Genomic DNA, 17670 nt, shown 5'->3' with positions numbered 1-17670 from the left:
TTTTATTGCTTTAGTCACTACAGTTGGGGTTGAATACGTGTTTAAAGTAAACAATTCATTCATTTGTGTTAAATACCTCTTCTTCCTCTTTCTTGAGCTAATCAAGAACTACTACTACCTATGCCACAGTGTTCCTAGATCAGTGACTAGGAGCCACTTAGCTTTGGGCAATTGCATTTTATTTCTGTGTGTCTTGCACTGATCACTCCATTTTATATGCAAAATAAATCTTTCCTTTACATCCTTAGGAAAGTGATTAAGAAGAGCCCACAGACTGCCCACTCAAAAGATGAAATGCACTTATGCCAAGATATATTATTATTAAATTTTAGTACACTGGAGACAGTGTTTTAGAAAAACAATATGTCACATAACAAGAATCAAAAATCAAAATTGTTGCATACTTCTCATTGGACTAGAAGTTGAAAGTCAACTGAAATTATGCCTTCAAAATTCTGAAAGAAAATGACTTCTAATCTAACATTCTAAATCAAGTCAAATTTTAATCAAGTTTCAGGGTAGAATAAATAAATTTCAGTCAGGCAAGTTTTTTAAAATATATTTTTCTTGTTCCCTTCTCTTAGGGTACTGGAGGCTGAGTTCTACCAAAATGAAAGAACAAACCAAGAAAGAAAACCTGAAAAAACAAAATCAGTACTTTCAACCCAACAGCTGCTGCTAAGTCTCTGCTGCTGCTGCTAAGTCATGTCAGTGGTGTCCGACTCTGTGAAACCCCATAGACGGCAGCTCGCCAGACTCCCCCATCCCTGGGATTCTCCAGGCAAGAACATCGGAGTGGGTTGCCATTTCCTTTTCCAATGCATAAAAGTGAAAAGTGAAAGTGAAGTCGCTCAGTCGTGTCTGACTCTTAGCGACCCCATGGACTGCAGTCCATCAGGCTCCTCCGTCCATGGGATTTTCCAGGCAAGAGTACTGGACTGGGGTGCCATTGCCTTCTCCGCCAACCCAACAGAGATGAAGGTAATTAACATGATGCTTATGAGAGGAGATCTCAGGATGAAAATTGCAGGTAGAGAGGATAACCCATTCATATTGGAGCATGGCAGAAGGCTCTTCAGATAATCTATTAGGAAGATGAAATATTAATTTCTGAATATCTGATGCAGATATTTGAATGTTTTGAAGGTAAATGTAGACAATTTGATAGAAATTTGGATGTAATCATAAACACAGAAAATAAAGCAAATAAGAAAAATATTAGTTCTAGACAAATAGAAGTTAAGCAGATAGAGAGGAATTATGACTTCCTTCCTGGCCCAGCTGAGACTGTTTTTAGCATAGCCACTCCAGCTCTATTTTAGTTACTGTTTCCCTGAAATTTCTGTTTTCAATCCTTTTAACTTGCAGCCCATTTGTGTCTTTGCATATCTCTTTACACAAGTTAGATTGCGTGTATGCAAAGTTGCTCCAGTCATGTCCGACTGTGTGTGACCTTATGGACTGTAGCCCTCCAAGCTTCTCTGTTCATGGATTCTCCAGGCAAGAATACTGGAGTGGATTGCCATGCCCTGCTCCAGGGATCTTCCCAACCCAGGGATTAAACCCGTGTCTCCTGCATCTACTGCATTGCAGGTGGATTCTTTACTGCTGGGCTACCAGGGAAGCCACAAGTTAGATTATGTGTGGGTCTTTAAATTATTTTAAAAACTCATTCTGCCAGTCCTTACCTTTTGATTATTTTATCCATCTACATTTTAATGTAACTCCTGATGAGGTAGAATTTATGCATACCACTTTGATATTTGTTTTCTAAGTATTTTTGTTTCTTTATTCCTCTACTACTTCCTTTTATTTGTATGTTAAATAGGTATTTTTAATGTACCATTTTAATTCTTTTTTTTTTTTAGTTATTATATCAATGGTTGCTCTCAATATTACCATTAGTACCTTAATTTAAACAATCTAGTTTGGATTAATACCACTTTAATTTCAATACAACAAAAATACTTTGCTCCAATATAGCTCTTGTTCCTTGTCCCTCCTTTGTTCTATTATTGTCATATGAATCACATTTTCTACGTTATAAACCCACCAATACAGTTTTATAATTATAGCTCTACATTGTTATTTTTTAAGTCAGGAGACAAAAGGGGTTATAGGCAAAACTACATTTATATTGTCCTTTATATTTTTTTATATAGTTTCCTTTAAGAGTGTTCTTTATGTGGATTTGAGTTTCTGTCTAGTGTTCTTTAATTTCAGCCTGAACAACTCCTTTTAATATTTCTTGTAATTTAGGCTTTCTTATCACAGATCTCTCAGTTTCTGCTTATCTGGGAAAGTCTCTGTTTCTCTTTTTATTTTTTAAGGATAGTTTTGCTAGATGTTAAATTCTTGAATGGCAGTCTTTTTCTTTCAGCCCTTTGAATATGTCATCCCTCTGCATTTGGCCTCCCTAGCTTCTGATAAGAAATCAAATGTTTTACTGAGGATCCCTTGAAATGATGAGTCATTTTTTTTTTCCTTGCTGATTTCAAGATTCTCCTTTTGTTGCTGTGTTTTGACAATTTGACTATGATGTATCTAAGTGCACATCAATTTGAGTTTTCCCTGTTTGGGTTTGTTGAGCTTCTTGGATCTACAGATTAATGTTTTTCATCAAACTGAGAATGTCTCTGGTCATTATTTCTTCAAATGACCCCTGTGCCTCTTGATCTCCCTTATCTCTTTCTGGAACTCTCATTATCTACATCGGACGCTTGATGGTGTCCCACAAGTCTCTTAGGCTCTATTAATTTTTCTTCCTTTTTTTAAAAAATCTTTTCCTCAGTTGACTTACCAGCAAGTTCAATGATTCTTCTGAAAATTCAATCTGTTGTTGAGTCCCTCTGATGCATTTTTCATGCCAGATATTTTGTTTCTCAACTCCAAACTTTCTATTTAGATTTTCTTATAATTTCTGTCTCTTTATTGATATTCTCTGTTCAGTGAGATGTTATTGTTATACTTCCTTTTAATTCTTTTCATATAGTATCCTTTAACTTTTTAAAAATATCTATACTAGCTGATTTAAAGTCTTCAACTAGCAGCACCAACACTTAGGCTTCCTCAAGGACAATTTCTATTAGCTGTTTTTTTCCTCTGTGGTAGGGCAATATTTTTGTGGTTTTATTGTTTTGTTTCATTTTTGTTTTATATGTCTCATAATTTTAATAGAAAAGGGGAATTTTAGAAGGTATAACGGGACAGTTCTGAAACTTAGGGACCCACCCCCTCCATGGCTTATTATTGTTGCTGTTACTTTGTTGCTATTTTTTGTTTGTTTACTGAATTTTTCTGAACAGATTCTGTCAAGTGTGTATATCTTATGGTGTTTAGCTACTAATATCTCTCCTTGATTATTTTTGTAGTCAGCCAGTGATTGAACATAGATTCCCTTACATGCCTTGAACCAATAAGTCATCTACTTTTTGCCTAAGGTTGCTGTGTGTGTATATTGGGGTTATGGCAGTTTGCCGCTCTGAATTAGCTTTAAATTCCTGATTGTACAAAACCCTGTGACAGATAAGGGTGTTCTCAGTTTTTTTCTGAACATGTAAATAGTGTGTATAAATGCATGTTCTTCTAGATTTCCAGTAACATGTTGAATCTTTTCAAATCCTCCTATAAACATCCCATTTCTCAGATATTCTTTTGGAGCCTTTTGGTCATTATCTTGTTATCTCTGATTATTTTTGATAAACACCCTAAGGATGAGGCCTTTTCCACTGAACAAGCTATGAGTCTAGTCAAATAATGACTAACCCTCTGAATAAGAATTTTCTGGAAATTTCCATACATATCAAATAGTAGCAATTGTCTAGGGAAGAAATATTTTAAGGAGTTCTAAACCTGGTCAGCCCCCTTCATGAAGTGGCAGCTACGATACTGGTTTGCACTGTGGAACTTGGAAGGGGAAGATGGAAATAGTGCAAGTTAAAATGCTAGGAAGCTTATGTTCTTACCAAGTTTTAGCAGTTTTTCTGAATAAACACTCCTTAGATTCTTTCAAGTTAATTTACACAGATCTGAAAAAGTTGATTTGACAGTTCTGAATACAGAGTTCCAAAGAATAGCAAGAAGAGATAAGAAAGCCTTCCCCAGCAATCAGTGCAAAGAAATAGAGGAAAACAACAGAATGGGAAAGACTAGAGATCTTTTCAAGAAAATTAAAGACAGCAAGGGAACATTTCATGCAATGATGGGCTCAATAAAGGACAGAAATGTTATGGACCTAACAGAAGCAGAAGATATGAAGAAGAGGTGGCAAGAAAACACAGAAGAACTGTACAAAAAAGATCTTCATGACCCAGATAATCATGATGGTGTAATCTCTCATCTAGAGCCAGACATCCTGGAATGTGAAGTCAAGTGGGCCTTAGAAAGCATCACTATGAACAAAGCTAGTGGAGGTGATGGAATTCCAGTTGAGCTATTTCAAATCCTGAAAGATGATGCTGTGAAAGTGGTGCTCTCAATATGCCAGCAAATTTGGAAAACTCAGCAGTGGCCAATGGACTGGAAAAAGTCAGTTTTCATTCCAATCCCAAAGAAAGGCAATGCCAAAGAGTGCTCAAACTACCGCACAATTGCACTCATCTCACATGCTAGTAAAGTCATGCTCGAAATTCTCCAAGCCAGGCTTCAGCAATACGTGAACCATGAACTTCCTGATGTTCAAGCTGGTTTTAGAAAAGGCAGAGGAACCAGAGATCAAATTGCCAACATCTGCTGGATCATGGAAAAAGCAAGAGAGTTCCAGAAAAACATCTATTTCTGCTTTATTGACTATGCCAAAGCCTTTGACTGTGTGGTTCACAATCAACTGTGGAACATTCTGAAAGAGATGGGAATACCAGACCACCTGACCTGCCTCTTGAGAAACCTGTATGCAGGTCAGGAAGCAACAGTTAAAACTGGACATGGAACAACAGACTGGTTCCAAATAGGAAAAGGAGTCCGTCAAGGCTGTATATTGTCACCCTGCTCATTTAACTTCTATGCAGAGTACATCATGAGAAACGCTGGACTGGAAGAAACACAAGTTGGGATCAAGATTGCAGGGAGAAATATCAATCACCTCAGATATGCAGATGATACCACCCTTATGGCAGAAAGTGAAGAGGAACTCAAAAGCCTCTTGATGAAAGTGAAAGAGGACAGTGAAAAAGTTGGCCTAAAGCTCAACATTCAGAAAACAAAGATCATGGCATCCCATCACTTCATGGGAAACAGATGGGGAAACAGTGGAAACAGTGTCAGACTTTATATTTTTGGGCTCCAAAATCACTGCAGATGGTGATTGCAGTCATGAAATTAAAAGACGGTTACTCCTTGGAAGAAAAGTTATGACCAACCTAGATAGTATATTCAAAAGCAGAGATATTACTGTGCCGACTAAGTCCATCTAGTCAAGGCTATGGTTTTTCCAGCAGTCATGTATGGATGTGAGAGTTGGACTGTGAAGAAGGCTGAGCGCCAAAGAATTAATGCTTTTGAACTGTGGTGCTGGAGAAGACTCTTGAGAGTCCCTTGGACTGCAAGGAGATCCAACCAGTCCATTCTGAAGGAGATCAGCCCTGGGATTTCTTTGGAAGGAATGATGCTAAAGCTGAAACTCCAGTACTTTGGCCACCTCATGCAAAGAGTTGACTCATTGGAAAAGACTCTGATGCTGGGAGAGATTGGGGGCAGGAGGAGAAGGGGATGACAGACGATGAGATGGCTGGATGGCATCACGGACTCGATGGACGTGAGTCTGGGTAAACTCCAGGAGTTGGTGATGGACAGGAAGGCCTGGCGTGCTGCAATTCATGGGGTCGCAAAGAGTCGGACACAACTGAGCAACTGAACTGAACTGAACTGCCTTTATTTTCATTGCTTTTATGGAGTGGGTTCTCATACGCACTTACTCTGCCATTCTGGGAGTTCCACTCCCTAATATTGTTTAAATGATAAACTAAATATGATTATTGCTTTAGCCAAAATTACATTGCATTGGCAGGATGGGTGGGGTTTAAATGTTTGAAGGGTGTTTTCATGTGATGGAAGCAGAAGGGTAGAAAGAAAACCAAGTCTTCATCTTCTTCAGGGGGACTAAAGAGAAAATGCCCCACGCTAGGAAATCAGAAGCTGGCATTTCAATAATACCATTTACAGAAAAAGGAATAACTATGAAAACAATCAGTTTAAAGAAGTGAGAGGCAGTAGAGAAGCAGAGACACAGGTATGAGATTGTTGTTGTTCACTTGCTAAGTCGTGTCTGACTCTTTGCAAGCCATGGACTGCAGCACACTAGGCTTCCCTGTCCTTCACTATCTCCCAGAGTTTGCTCAAACTTATCTCCATTGAGGTGACATCACTTTGCTGACAAAGGTCCATACAGTCAAAGCTATGGTTTTTCCAGTAGTCACGTATGGATGTGAAAGTTGGACAATAAAGAAGGCTGAGCGTCCAAGAATTGATGCTTTTGAACTGTGGTGCTGGAGAAGACTCTTGAGAGTCTCTTGGACAACAAAGAGATCAAACCAGTCAATCTTAAAGGAAATCAACCCTGAATATTCATTGGAAGGACTGATTCTGAATTGAAGCTCCAATACTTTGGCTACCTGATATGAAGAGCCAACTCGTTCGAAAAGACCCTGATGCTGGGAAAGACTGAGGGCAGGAGGAGAAGGAGGCAACAGTGGATGAGATGGTTTGATGTCATCACTGACTCAATGGACATGAGTTTTAGCAAACTCCAGGAGATAGTGAAGCACAGGGGAGCCTGGCGTGCTGTGGTCCCTGGGGTCGCAAAGAATTGGTCATGATTGAGCAACTGGGCAACAGCAAATGACCTCTCTGAAGACATCCTACAAGACCAAGCGATCTGCTGCTCTTACCACAAACCTGAGACCAGCTAGGTAATGAACTCTTTGTTGTTCCCCTTCTTTCCCACCTTACTTTTAGTTTCCTATCACTACTAGGTTTCTGGGATTGCAGATAGATAGATATGGACATAAGTTTTCCCCTTGAACTCAGTTTTCTAGGGATCTCAAGCAAGGAAATTATGTTTTTTCCTAATGTACCCCTATAGGACTATTTTTCGTCTCAGACTAAGCACATACATATTGTCGATAAAAATGTAATCTTAATCTTATGTTTAAAAATGGGAAGCAGAAAAAAAGACACTAGAGAACATAACATACTCTATTTAAATGAGAAAATAAGCCAAGAAAGATGATATTTGATCCAAAAACCACAGAATTCACTGGAAAGAAGACAAAGAGAAGTCTTGGACTGGTAGCTGAGGCATGGATCTAGAGTAGAGCAAGGGAACAGAGGTCTACAGGAGGGAGGTGCCACAATAAAACAAAACTGGCTGGCTTTCTGATGTCTGTTATTCTAGAAAATAATATCATGAGGCTTAACTCATGTAACTTTTGGAGTGTTGGGGGGAAATTACCAATATATACATGGATAATCAAGAAAATTAAAAGAAACAATTATTAATTTCAGAAAAAGCAAACCATGCCTCAAGTAAAAAAGTAATAAGAACACAATTTAGTTAACAGTGAACAAGATTACATAATTGTAGTAATGTGAATTACTATATGTCACAGCTTTTGGATACATGAAAAAAAATTCTCACAAAGACCTACTATTTAGAAATGTAGTACAGCCGCGAGAAACAAGTCAATGAATTCAAAACTGTTGCCACTGGGATATGATGGGAAGAGCTGCTATTTTTTCTTTTTACTCATATAACTTATCTATGTTATTTACCTTTAAAAAATAGACTTGTTTGAGGAACAGTTTTTGAAGAACAGAATTTACAGAAAACTTGAGATCATACCATGTCCATATAGTCCACACCCAATATCCCCTACTATTTAACATTAGATTTTAGTATTGTAGTACATTGCTTACAATTAATGAATAAATACTGGTACATTATTATTAGGCAAAGTCCATGCTCTATTCAGATTTTAGCTTTTATCTCGTGTCTCTTTCTGTGTTTCAGGATTCCTTCCAGGTCACCACATTATATAGTATTTAGTTGCCATGTCTCCACGGGCTCTCACGAGTGGAACAATTGCTTGGACATTAAAAAAAAAAATAACCTTGATAGTTGTGAGGAATACTGGTCAGGTATTTTGTAGGATGTCTCTCAATTGGAATTTGTCTGATATTTTCCTCAAGATTATTTTAGGGTTATGGGCTTTGGAGAAGAAGACCTCAGAGGTAAAGCGCCCTTTTCACTGTATCGTGTCCTGGGTACATACTCTCAACACGACTCATCATTGTTGATGTTGGACTTAATCATCAGGCTGAGTAGAGTTTGTCATGTTTCTCCACTGCAATCTCCCCTCTATACTGTACTTTCCAATTACTTTTTACACTACGAACATTTATTACTTTGATTGAATTTAATTAAAATACATAGATGTGTTCCATATGTTTTGTTTCTGAACTATGTGGTACATTCCTAGAACTGTGAGCAGCAGCCTGCAAAAGTGTAAGACAAGTAGTCAACCAACAGCATAGCAAGTAGGGAGGAGCATTTACACAAGAAGAAGAGCAGCCTGTGGTATGTCAGTATGAGCTGGAACAACAGCAACATCAGGTTCAAGATTAGGATTAGAAACTGATGGATAGTATCAGGGCCAGACAGTGAGAACTGAGATAGACTAAGCTGCCACAAAGCACAGAGGTAATGAAGACAAGTTCCCAGGCAAATGGTTTGAATATCAGAAAGTCACAGATCCTACTGAGATTAATAATGGATCAGAAACTTAGGCAAGGAATCTGAATTACAGAAATGGAAGATCCTTTTTTTTAAAAAAAAGCAAACCAAAAAAAATTTTTGGCATTCTAAAGACATTTTGATTCAAGGCAGGGACAATTTCTGAACATAGGAACCAGTTTCCTTTATTACCTTCCTTGAGGATTTAAGCTGGAGTCCTTGAGGCTAGGCTGGATCTCTTGACTGGAGTGGGGAGTGAGGAGGCAGCATTTCTGGTGTAACATAAATCATATCTTGGTGATGTGTGTCATAAAGGTTCAATCAAATGGCACAGTTAGCATTTTATGTGTTTGATAAATTGAAGCTAGTATTCCTTCCGTCTCCAGAAGTATATAAGTCTCTATTTTGAGCCAGAAAGAATAAAAAAACCCATTTTCTTTGGGATATTTTTCTAGAACTGATGGCCTCTAAAACAATAATCAAAATTGCTTTCCCAGATAGTTTTATAAGGGACAGTGGAGGGTGGCAAACCTTTGTCTAATCTAAATCACCCCTCCTGGGCATTAAAGTTATTCTTATGCTAAAGTAGAAGAATTATCTTCATTGTGATCCCCCTTGCCCTTACCCACTTCATTCATCCATGGAAGTGACTGGTTAGAAAAGATTCTCAAAGCAGTTGTCCATCTTCACAGGGAAAAAAGCTGGTTTTTAACTAAATTAATTAATAGTTAAGGCTTACTTGGACCTCTAAAATGTCCTAGAACTCTATGAGGGGTCAGGACTACAAAGTAAATTGGACACAGAGACTGACCTCAAGAAGCTCACATTCTAGGAAGGAATCAAGGCAAGAACACAGCCTTGTTCCCCGGTGTGACTAAGGCTCTGATTAGGATAAGTCACATGATGCCTTGGAATTCTCCTGAGGATTAATCTAACCCAGTCTTGGGGATAAGAAAGCTTGTCAGAATAAAGATTTTATCAAAAGATCTGTTGCAATCGGGGAAGGTAACTGTTGCAATAGAATGGTCAGATTGTAAGATTTGCAAACATCTGAAAGGTCATACAAGAAAGGAATTTTCTTTTTATAGGGAAGAGAAAAGGCTAGAAGGAAACTGGTCCAAGGGCATGAGATAAGCAGGTGAGGGGATGGGACAGCTGATCAAGGAAGCTCTTTCCTTGCAGTCAGATGATCACCTGGAGAGGCTGCTAAGTAGGGACTGCACTGATTCAACGGAGAAGGCAATGGCACTCCACTCCAGTTTTCTTGCCTGGAGAGTCCCATGGACAGAGGAGCCTGGTGGGCTGCACCCCATGGGGTCGCTAAGAGTAGGACATGACTGAGTGACTTCACTTTCACTTTTCACTTTCCTGCATTGGAGAAGGAAATGGCAACCCACTCTAGTGTTCTTGCCTGGAGAATCCCAGGGACGAGGGAGCCTGGTGGGCTGCAATCTATGGGGTCGCACAGAGTCGGACACGACTGAAGCGACTTAGCAGCAGCAGCAGCTCTAATTCAAAGCCCTTTAACACCAGGGGTGTCGCAAAGTTCAGGTGCCTGGAAGAGCAAGAGAAACTTGCCTAAATTTGGTCAACTCAAGGATTCCATTCAGACTGGTCAGTGGGGACAAACAGTTCAACAAATCATTTATGAGACAAAGAATGGGAAATCGGAGGGTCTATGTCTGGCTTCACCACAGGTAAGCAAAGGAGGGTGTTAGTGAGTCTTATCTAAGAAGAGAAAGTTTGGTTCTTTGAAGTAAGCTTTTTCCTGGAACATAAAACAGGGAAGGACTGGAGGAAATTTACTAATCATCGTTTTTTCCAGGAGCACAGGGCTCAGGTCAAGTTCAACATTATCAATATCTAAACTGATCTATTAAGAAAATCAATGGAACATTAGAGACGGGAGACAACAGTCACAAGGGAGGACAACGTGGTACATTCAGAGAAGCTGAGGCATTGGTGAAGTTGGTCTCAGGCTCCTGCAGCAATTCAGAAAGAAATATTTCCTTGAATTTAAGGAATGGTAGCCAAATGCCTATAAAGATGTTGGCCTCTGAGATGAGTAAACATATAAAAACAAATCTAGGCAATATGAGCTATGAAACTACTGAAGAGTTTTTCTATGGAAGACGCGCTTGCATGCATGCTAAGTCACTTCAGTCCTGTCTGACTCTGCGACCCAATGGACTGTAGCCTGCCAGGCTCCTCTGACTAAGGAAGACACGCACACCTCAGTTGAGAAAGCAGTCATCACAATCAGATTGAGGGCGGACACTCAGTTTGATCTGAGATAAGATATCAGATTTTTATATCAGAAGGCCAAGAGGCAGAACTATATAAAACAGACCTATTTTCTGGACAATGATTTCTTTTTTTTTATGATCCCAAAAGCATAGAAAAGAAGAGCAAAGAAATACAAATGATAAAAAGCCTCTGCACAGCAAAGGATATAACCAGCAGAGTGAAAAGGCCTATAGAATGGAAGAATATATTTGCAAATCATATACCGAAAATGGGATTAAAATCCAAAATTTATGGATAAAACTCAGTATTATAAAAACAAAACCAGTTAATCTGATTTAAAAATTGGCAAAAGACCTGAATAGATATCTTTCAAAAGAAACACGAATGCTGGAGTGGGTAGCCATTCATTCTCCAGGGAATCTTTCTGAGCCAGGGATTGAACTTGGGTCTTCTGCATTGTAGGCGGATTCTTTCCCATCTGAGTCACCAGGGAAGCCCAAAAGAAACATACAAATGGCCAACAGGTATATGAAAAATTGCCTAGTATCACTAACCATCAGGGAAACGAAAATCAAAACCCCAATGAGATATCACCTTACATCCATTAGAATGACTACTATCAAAATGACAAAAGAACAAATCTTGACAACAATGTGAAGAAACGAGAACCCTTGTACATTGTTGGTGGGAATGTAACTTAGTACAGACATTGTAGAAAACAATATAAAAGATTCCTCTGAGAATTAAAAATAGAACTATCATATGATCCAGCAATCCTACTTCTGGGTATATATCCAAAGGAAACGAAACCAGTATCTAGAAGACATATGTGTTCTCCAATGTTCATTGTAGCATTGTTCACAATAGCTATGATTCTGAAACAATCTAAATGTCCATCTACAGATGAATGGATAAAAAATGTGGTATATACATACAATGAAATATTATTCAGCCTTATAAAAAGATAAATCATGCCATTCTTGATAGCATCAATGAAATTAAGTGACATTATGCCAGCTGAAATAAGCCAAACACAGAATGACAAATACTGTGTTCTTACTTATATATATGGAATTTAAAATGTCAAACTCATAGAAGCAAAAAAGTAGAAAGGTGGTTTCCAGAGGCAGAAGTCTGGGGAATATGCGGAGATGTTGGTTAAAGGGTACAAGGTTCTAATGATGCAGAAAGAGTAAATTCTGAGATCAAATGTACAGCACAGTTAATACTATATTGTATGCTTGAATAATACTATATTGCATGCTATATATTGAAATTTACTGAGTACATCTTATATGTTCTTACAACAACAATAAAATAACTATGTAAGATGATGAGCATGTTAATTAGCTTGACTGTAGTAATCATTTCATAATGTATAAGAATATCAAAACATCAAGTTGTACATCATAAATATATATTATTTTGTCAATTATATGTCAGTATGGCTGGAAAATCAATTTTTTAAAGGCCTGTTTTAAGCCAACTCGATGACTGTGAACCCACTATGATGTGTCACACTTCACCATGTTTCTATTCTCAATAAAAATAACTTTGAATCAAACAATGTATTCATATGACTCATCACATTTAAAGACCTAACTAGGTTGGCAACCCACTCCAGCATTCTTGCCTGGGAAAACCCAGGGACAGAGGAGCCTGATGGGCTACAAGTCCATAGGGTTGAAAAAGAGTTGGACAGGACTTAGTGACTAAACAACAGGTTAGTTTATCCAATACTGATCCAGAGCCAGAAGTACATCATGGTAGAAATCAAATGTCTCCCAAACAAATTTCTCCTTTAGAGACCAAAAGGTACATTCACATTCCTATTCCAAGATTTGGACTCTAGAGAAAGCTCTGTAACTACTGTACCCAAGAAATGAAACCTCCATCTTCCCCATAAAACCACAAAATTAAGACCATGTTTCTTCCAAACAGCAAATAACATAGATTGATGCCATATCTGTTTAACATAGTCAATTCATCAAATATTAAGCCAGTAGAGTTTCTTTGGGATTTGGAGGTCTTTTTTTGGTTTTGTTCATTATTCGTTTTTACTATTTTTCTTGATGAAATTAACTTGGAAACTATAACCTCTCTTTTCATTGGATAGATTCTGCAAATGCTATCATCTCTAATATTAGTATTTTTTCATAGACCTCCTTTCTTTCATTCACTCATCTAGCAATTCCTTAGTGACTGTGATGTGTGAGGAAATGTGCTGGGCTCTGGGGATACAACGCCAGGTAAGACAAGACTCTATACTCAAATATTTCATGGTAATGAAAAAAAAAAAAGCATCCATAGAGTAACAATATACTGTATATGTATCATGTACTAATTTACAACCTATGATGTGAGTTCCTTCATTCTCCAAAACCTCATTCTGCCCCCTTCCCCTGTTCATGGGGTTCTCAAGGCAAGAATACTGAAGTGGTTTGCCATTCCCTTCTCCAGCAGACATTTTATCAGAACTGTCCACCATGACCCTTCTGTCTTGGGTGGCCCTACATGGCATGGCTCATAGTTTCATTGAGTTAGACAAGGCTGTGATCCATGTGATCAGTTTGGGTGGTTTTCTGTGATTGTGGTTTTCATTCTGTCTGGCCTCTGATGGATAAGGAAAAGAAGTTTCTGGAAGCTTCCTAATGAGAAGGACTGGCTGTGGGGGAATCTGGGTCTTGCTCTGATGTGTGGGGCCATGTTCAGTAAATCTTTAATCCAATTTTCTGTTGATGGGTGGGGCTGGCCTGAAACAACCTAGACAGCATATTAAAAAGGAGAGACATTACTTTGCCAACAAAGATCCTCTAGTCAAAGCTATGGTTTTTCCAGTAGTCATATATGGATGTGAGAGTTGGACCATAAAGAAAGCTGAGGGCCCAAGAATTGATGCTTTTGAACTGTGGTGTTGGAGAAGACTTTTGAGGGTCCCTTGGACTGCAAGGAGATCAAACCAGTCAATCTTAAAGGAAATCAGTCCTGAATATTCATTGGAAGGACTGATACTGAAGCTAATGCTTCAATACTTTGGCCACCTGCTGCAAAGAACTGACTTATTGAAAAAGATCCCGATGCTGGGAAAGTTTGAAGGCAGGAGAAGAAGGGGACGACAGAGGATGAGATAGTTGGATGGCATCAGTGACTTGATGGACTTGTTTGAGCAAGCTCCAGGAGTTGGTGATGGACAGGGAGGCCTGGTGTGCTGCAGGCCATGCGGTTGCAAAGAGTTGGGCATGACTGAGTGACTGAACTGAACTGAACTGTCCCCTGCCCTAGCTTATTATTATATGGCTGGGGCATTTAAAAAGATCTTAAAGCATTGTCAAAAACCAAAACCAAAGAACACATTTTATGTGCCTACAAAAACTAAAATGTTTAGTATCTCATTCTTAAAGAAAAAGCTTTCTGACCTCTGCTCAAGACCAGCGATTCATAAATGAAAATGTTTCTCAAAATCACTTGTGAACTTTGTTAAATAAAATATGCATGGTGGATAGGAGCCTGGTGTTGGAAATTTCACCAAAATTGGGTGAGTCTCATGTGTACTGTGACTGAGGAGCTCTGATATATCCACTTTCCCTAAAACAGTTTCCAGAACACTTACCTGGGTTTATAGAAACTCTTAGCAAGGACTTTCTTCATTAACACATCTTGCTGTATACATCACAGAATATTCCTTTTACCCTACATCACGTGCCTTGGTAACATAGCCGCCTACCTCTTATATAACATCATTGTAAATTAAGATAGTTCTTTGAAGACATAATATACATTAATATCTATTATATACTTTGATTCTAATAGTAATATGGCCTAGAATGACTATGTAACAGATTGAAAAAACTAAGATTTAGAGAAGTCAAATGCTCAAGGTCATACAGGACTTCTGACTCCAATTTCATTGTTCTTTCTCAACACTGTCTCCTACTTACTTTTTCGATTCTCCATTGAAATAGACTATGCAGTCTATTCTTACTACCCAGTAGCAAAATTTCATTACATTCCATAAATCTGTTAGCTAAAGAACGTAATTCCTGTTTAACTTGAGTGCCTGTATGTCTTAAGGCAGACTTGTGTTACAATAATTCCTCTAATTTGCAAGCACTTTTTCACATATATTATGTACTTGAAATAAACTAGAAGCTAACTCCTACTAGGGTATAAATGGAGAAAAAAGTATCTCTCTAGAGCATTATTCAACATAAAACTCATGAAATAATTTGCAGAGGCACAAGGTTCATCCTGCCTGAGCAAATTAAACAATTTTGTTAACCCTGATGTCTTTTGTTAGAAGTGAAATTTATGATAACCGTATTGGCTCTGTACTACATAGCACCCGAAAGCCTTTGTTTGCTCTCAGCTAGAGCTATTTATACCCCAGGATATTGATATTCTTCTACTTAATCAAAAAGTATTCCAACTAAAAATAAATATAAATGCCACATTTTATTTTGAGTAGGGCTTCACAGATGCTTATTATATTATCAAAAATAATTAAATGATAAAATATTAAAAGACTACAGGGTAAATTTGTGTAGAATGTAGTAATAATTTTTGGTTTCCTTCTGGAATTAGGCAATTTCAGAAAATAAGTACAGTGTATCAATAAAGGGATCTAAGTAGGAGACTTGTTTCCAGAGAACTTGTTAAATGTCCCATTTTCTGGTATAACTCTGCCTTCTTCACTGACAGTTGAAGATTTTTCTTTGGTCTGCCTATTTGCTTAAGTTTGTACGGGGCACATAAGGCAGCCATTACCTGTTATATGTAATAAACTTATAGTCAAGCCAAATCAAATCTTCTGCTTTCTTCCCTGCTCTACCGTCTCTCCAGGTGCCTAGAAATATATTTTCCGTGACTGTATTAGTCTCCTCAGGCTGCCACAGCAAAATACCACAGAGTGGGTGGCTTAAACAAGAGAAATTTATCTTCTCATAGTTTAGGAGGCTGGAAAGTTCAAGAACACAGGGCTAGCATGTTTGGCTTCTGGTGAGGTTGCTCCTTCTGGCTTACAGATAGCCACCTTCTTGACCTGTCCTCACAGGGAGGAAAGTGAGAACTCTCTGGCATCTTCTCCTCTCATAAGGAAACCAGTCCCATCATGTTAGGCTGTGCCCTTCTGACCCCATTTAATCTTAATTATTTTCATAAAGGCTGTATTTACAAATACAGTCATTTTGGGAGTTAGGGTTTTAACATATGAGTTTTTGGTGGGACACAAAACATCCAGTCTATAATTCTCTGAAATTCTTTTATTTTTTGGTAAAACTAACTTATCTAGTTATCTTAGTCCTTTAAGTTAAAAAATTATAAAGTTTCTTCATGTCTTCATATATATAGTCAGAAAACATTTTGAGAACAGTTTGTCTCAAAAAGACCTACAATGTGTTATGACTTGGTTTAACTACTAAGCAAGAACACGAATTCAACTCTTCAATCATCTCAGTTTATCTATACAGCAGGTTAACCACAATGAAGAACATGCCTGCGCCTCTGCCAGGCTGGCCACCTGGAGATGGTACATGGATGCTGTTGCTGCTGGTCAGAATGCTCTGTCTTTAGGTGTAGACAGGGTGTAAGAGGCAAAGACACAGAGAGCACCAGGATCTACAGAAAAGCTGAAGCCACAAACCAAACTTCACTTGTTGATACTCTGAAATATATTGTTGATTATAAAATACATTTTCAGATTTACCTGCATGTAAGGACAGTAATCAATGTCAGTAGTATTTTCTTTCAATGTAACTGATAACTACAGATGTACATTCATGTAAGTACACATACACACAAATGCATGCGTTGAATTTGTTTCAGAAGTCATCTTTACTCTTCAACTAATCATTCTTTTTCTGGCATCAAAATCCCAAAACCCCTTTTTTTTGTGGTGCTTAGGTTAAACAAGTTGGTATTTTCCAAATTTAGGGGTTAAAGAACTCAAGTTTTAGAACTGTATTGATAATAAAGTCTCATATGTGACTATTCACAAAGTAATTTTTTGCATTTTAGGCAAGCAAATGGCAATCTTGAGACATCGTTTGACACACAAGTATGAAAATTACTCTCTCCATTTTATTTATGAAGTGGCTACTGTTTTCTAAAGCTAACTTTTAATTTACTTATCAATGGTGAAGCCATTTTTCTTTCCTGAATTAATAATAAAGTTATTAGGCAAAAAGTGGATTCTGGCTGAGAAATGTGGGATGTACAAGAAAGACCTACAATGTGTTATGACTTGGTTTAACTACTAAACAAGAACACGGTTTCAACAATAACTCTCATTAGAGGACTCTGTTCCTTCTGAAATACGTATGAGAGTTTTGGATATTTTCTTCTTCATATATCATTTGAGTTGGTTATTTTATTTAAAAAATATTTACAGTTCAGGTACATTCAAATCCTTTAAAATTGGTATTTGAGAATGACAATATGAATTTAATTAAGTTAAATGTAGTCTATTTTCTCACTTGTGGCCTACACATATCAAAGTCTTAGCATGAATATGAGAACTTAAAATTGAGAGAACTGTTCTAGATGTGTACTGAAGAAAAGTTACAGTCCCTCTCAATATGTGTAGGTAATAGATTAAATAAATAACAATAACTGTAAGTAATGGACTCGTACCTGCAGTGTATGAATGGGAAAAGGAATTTGCACAGGGTGCAGAAACAGGATCACTGAAGGTCTTATGG

This window comes from Capra hircus, chromosome 7 (assembly GCF_001704415.2).
Source record: "Capra hircus breed San Clemente chromosome 7, ASM170441v1, whole genome shotgun sequence".
NCBI lineage: Eukaryota > Metazoa > Chordata > Mammalia > Artiodactyla > Bovidae > Capra > Capra hircus.
Note: the sequence above shows the minus strand (reverse complement) of the source record.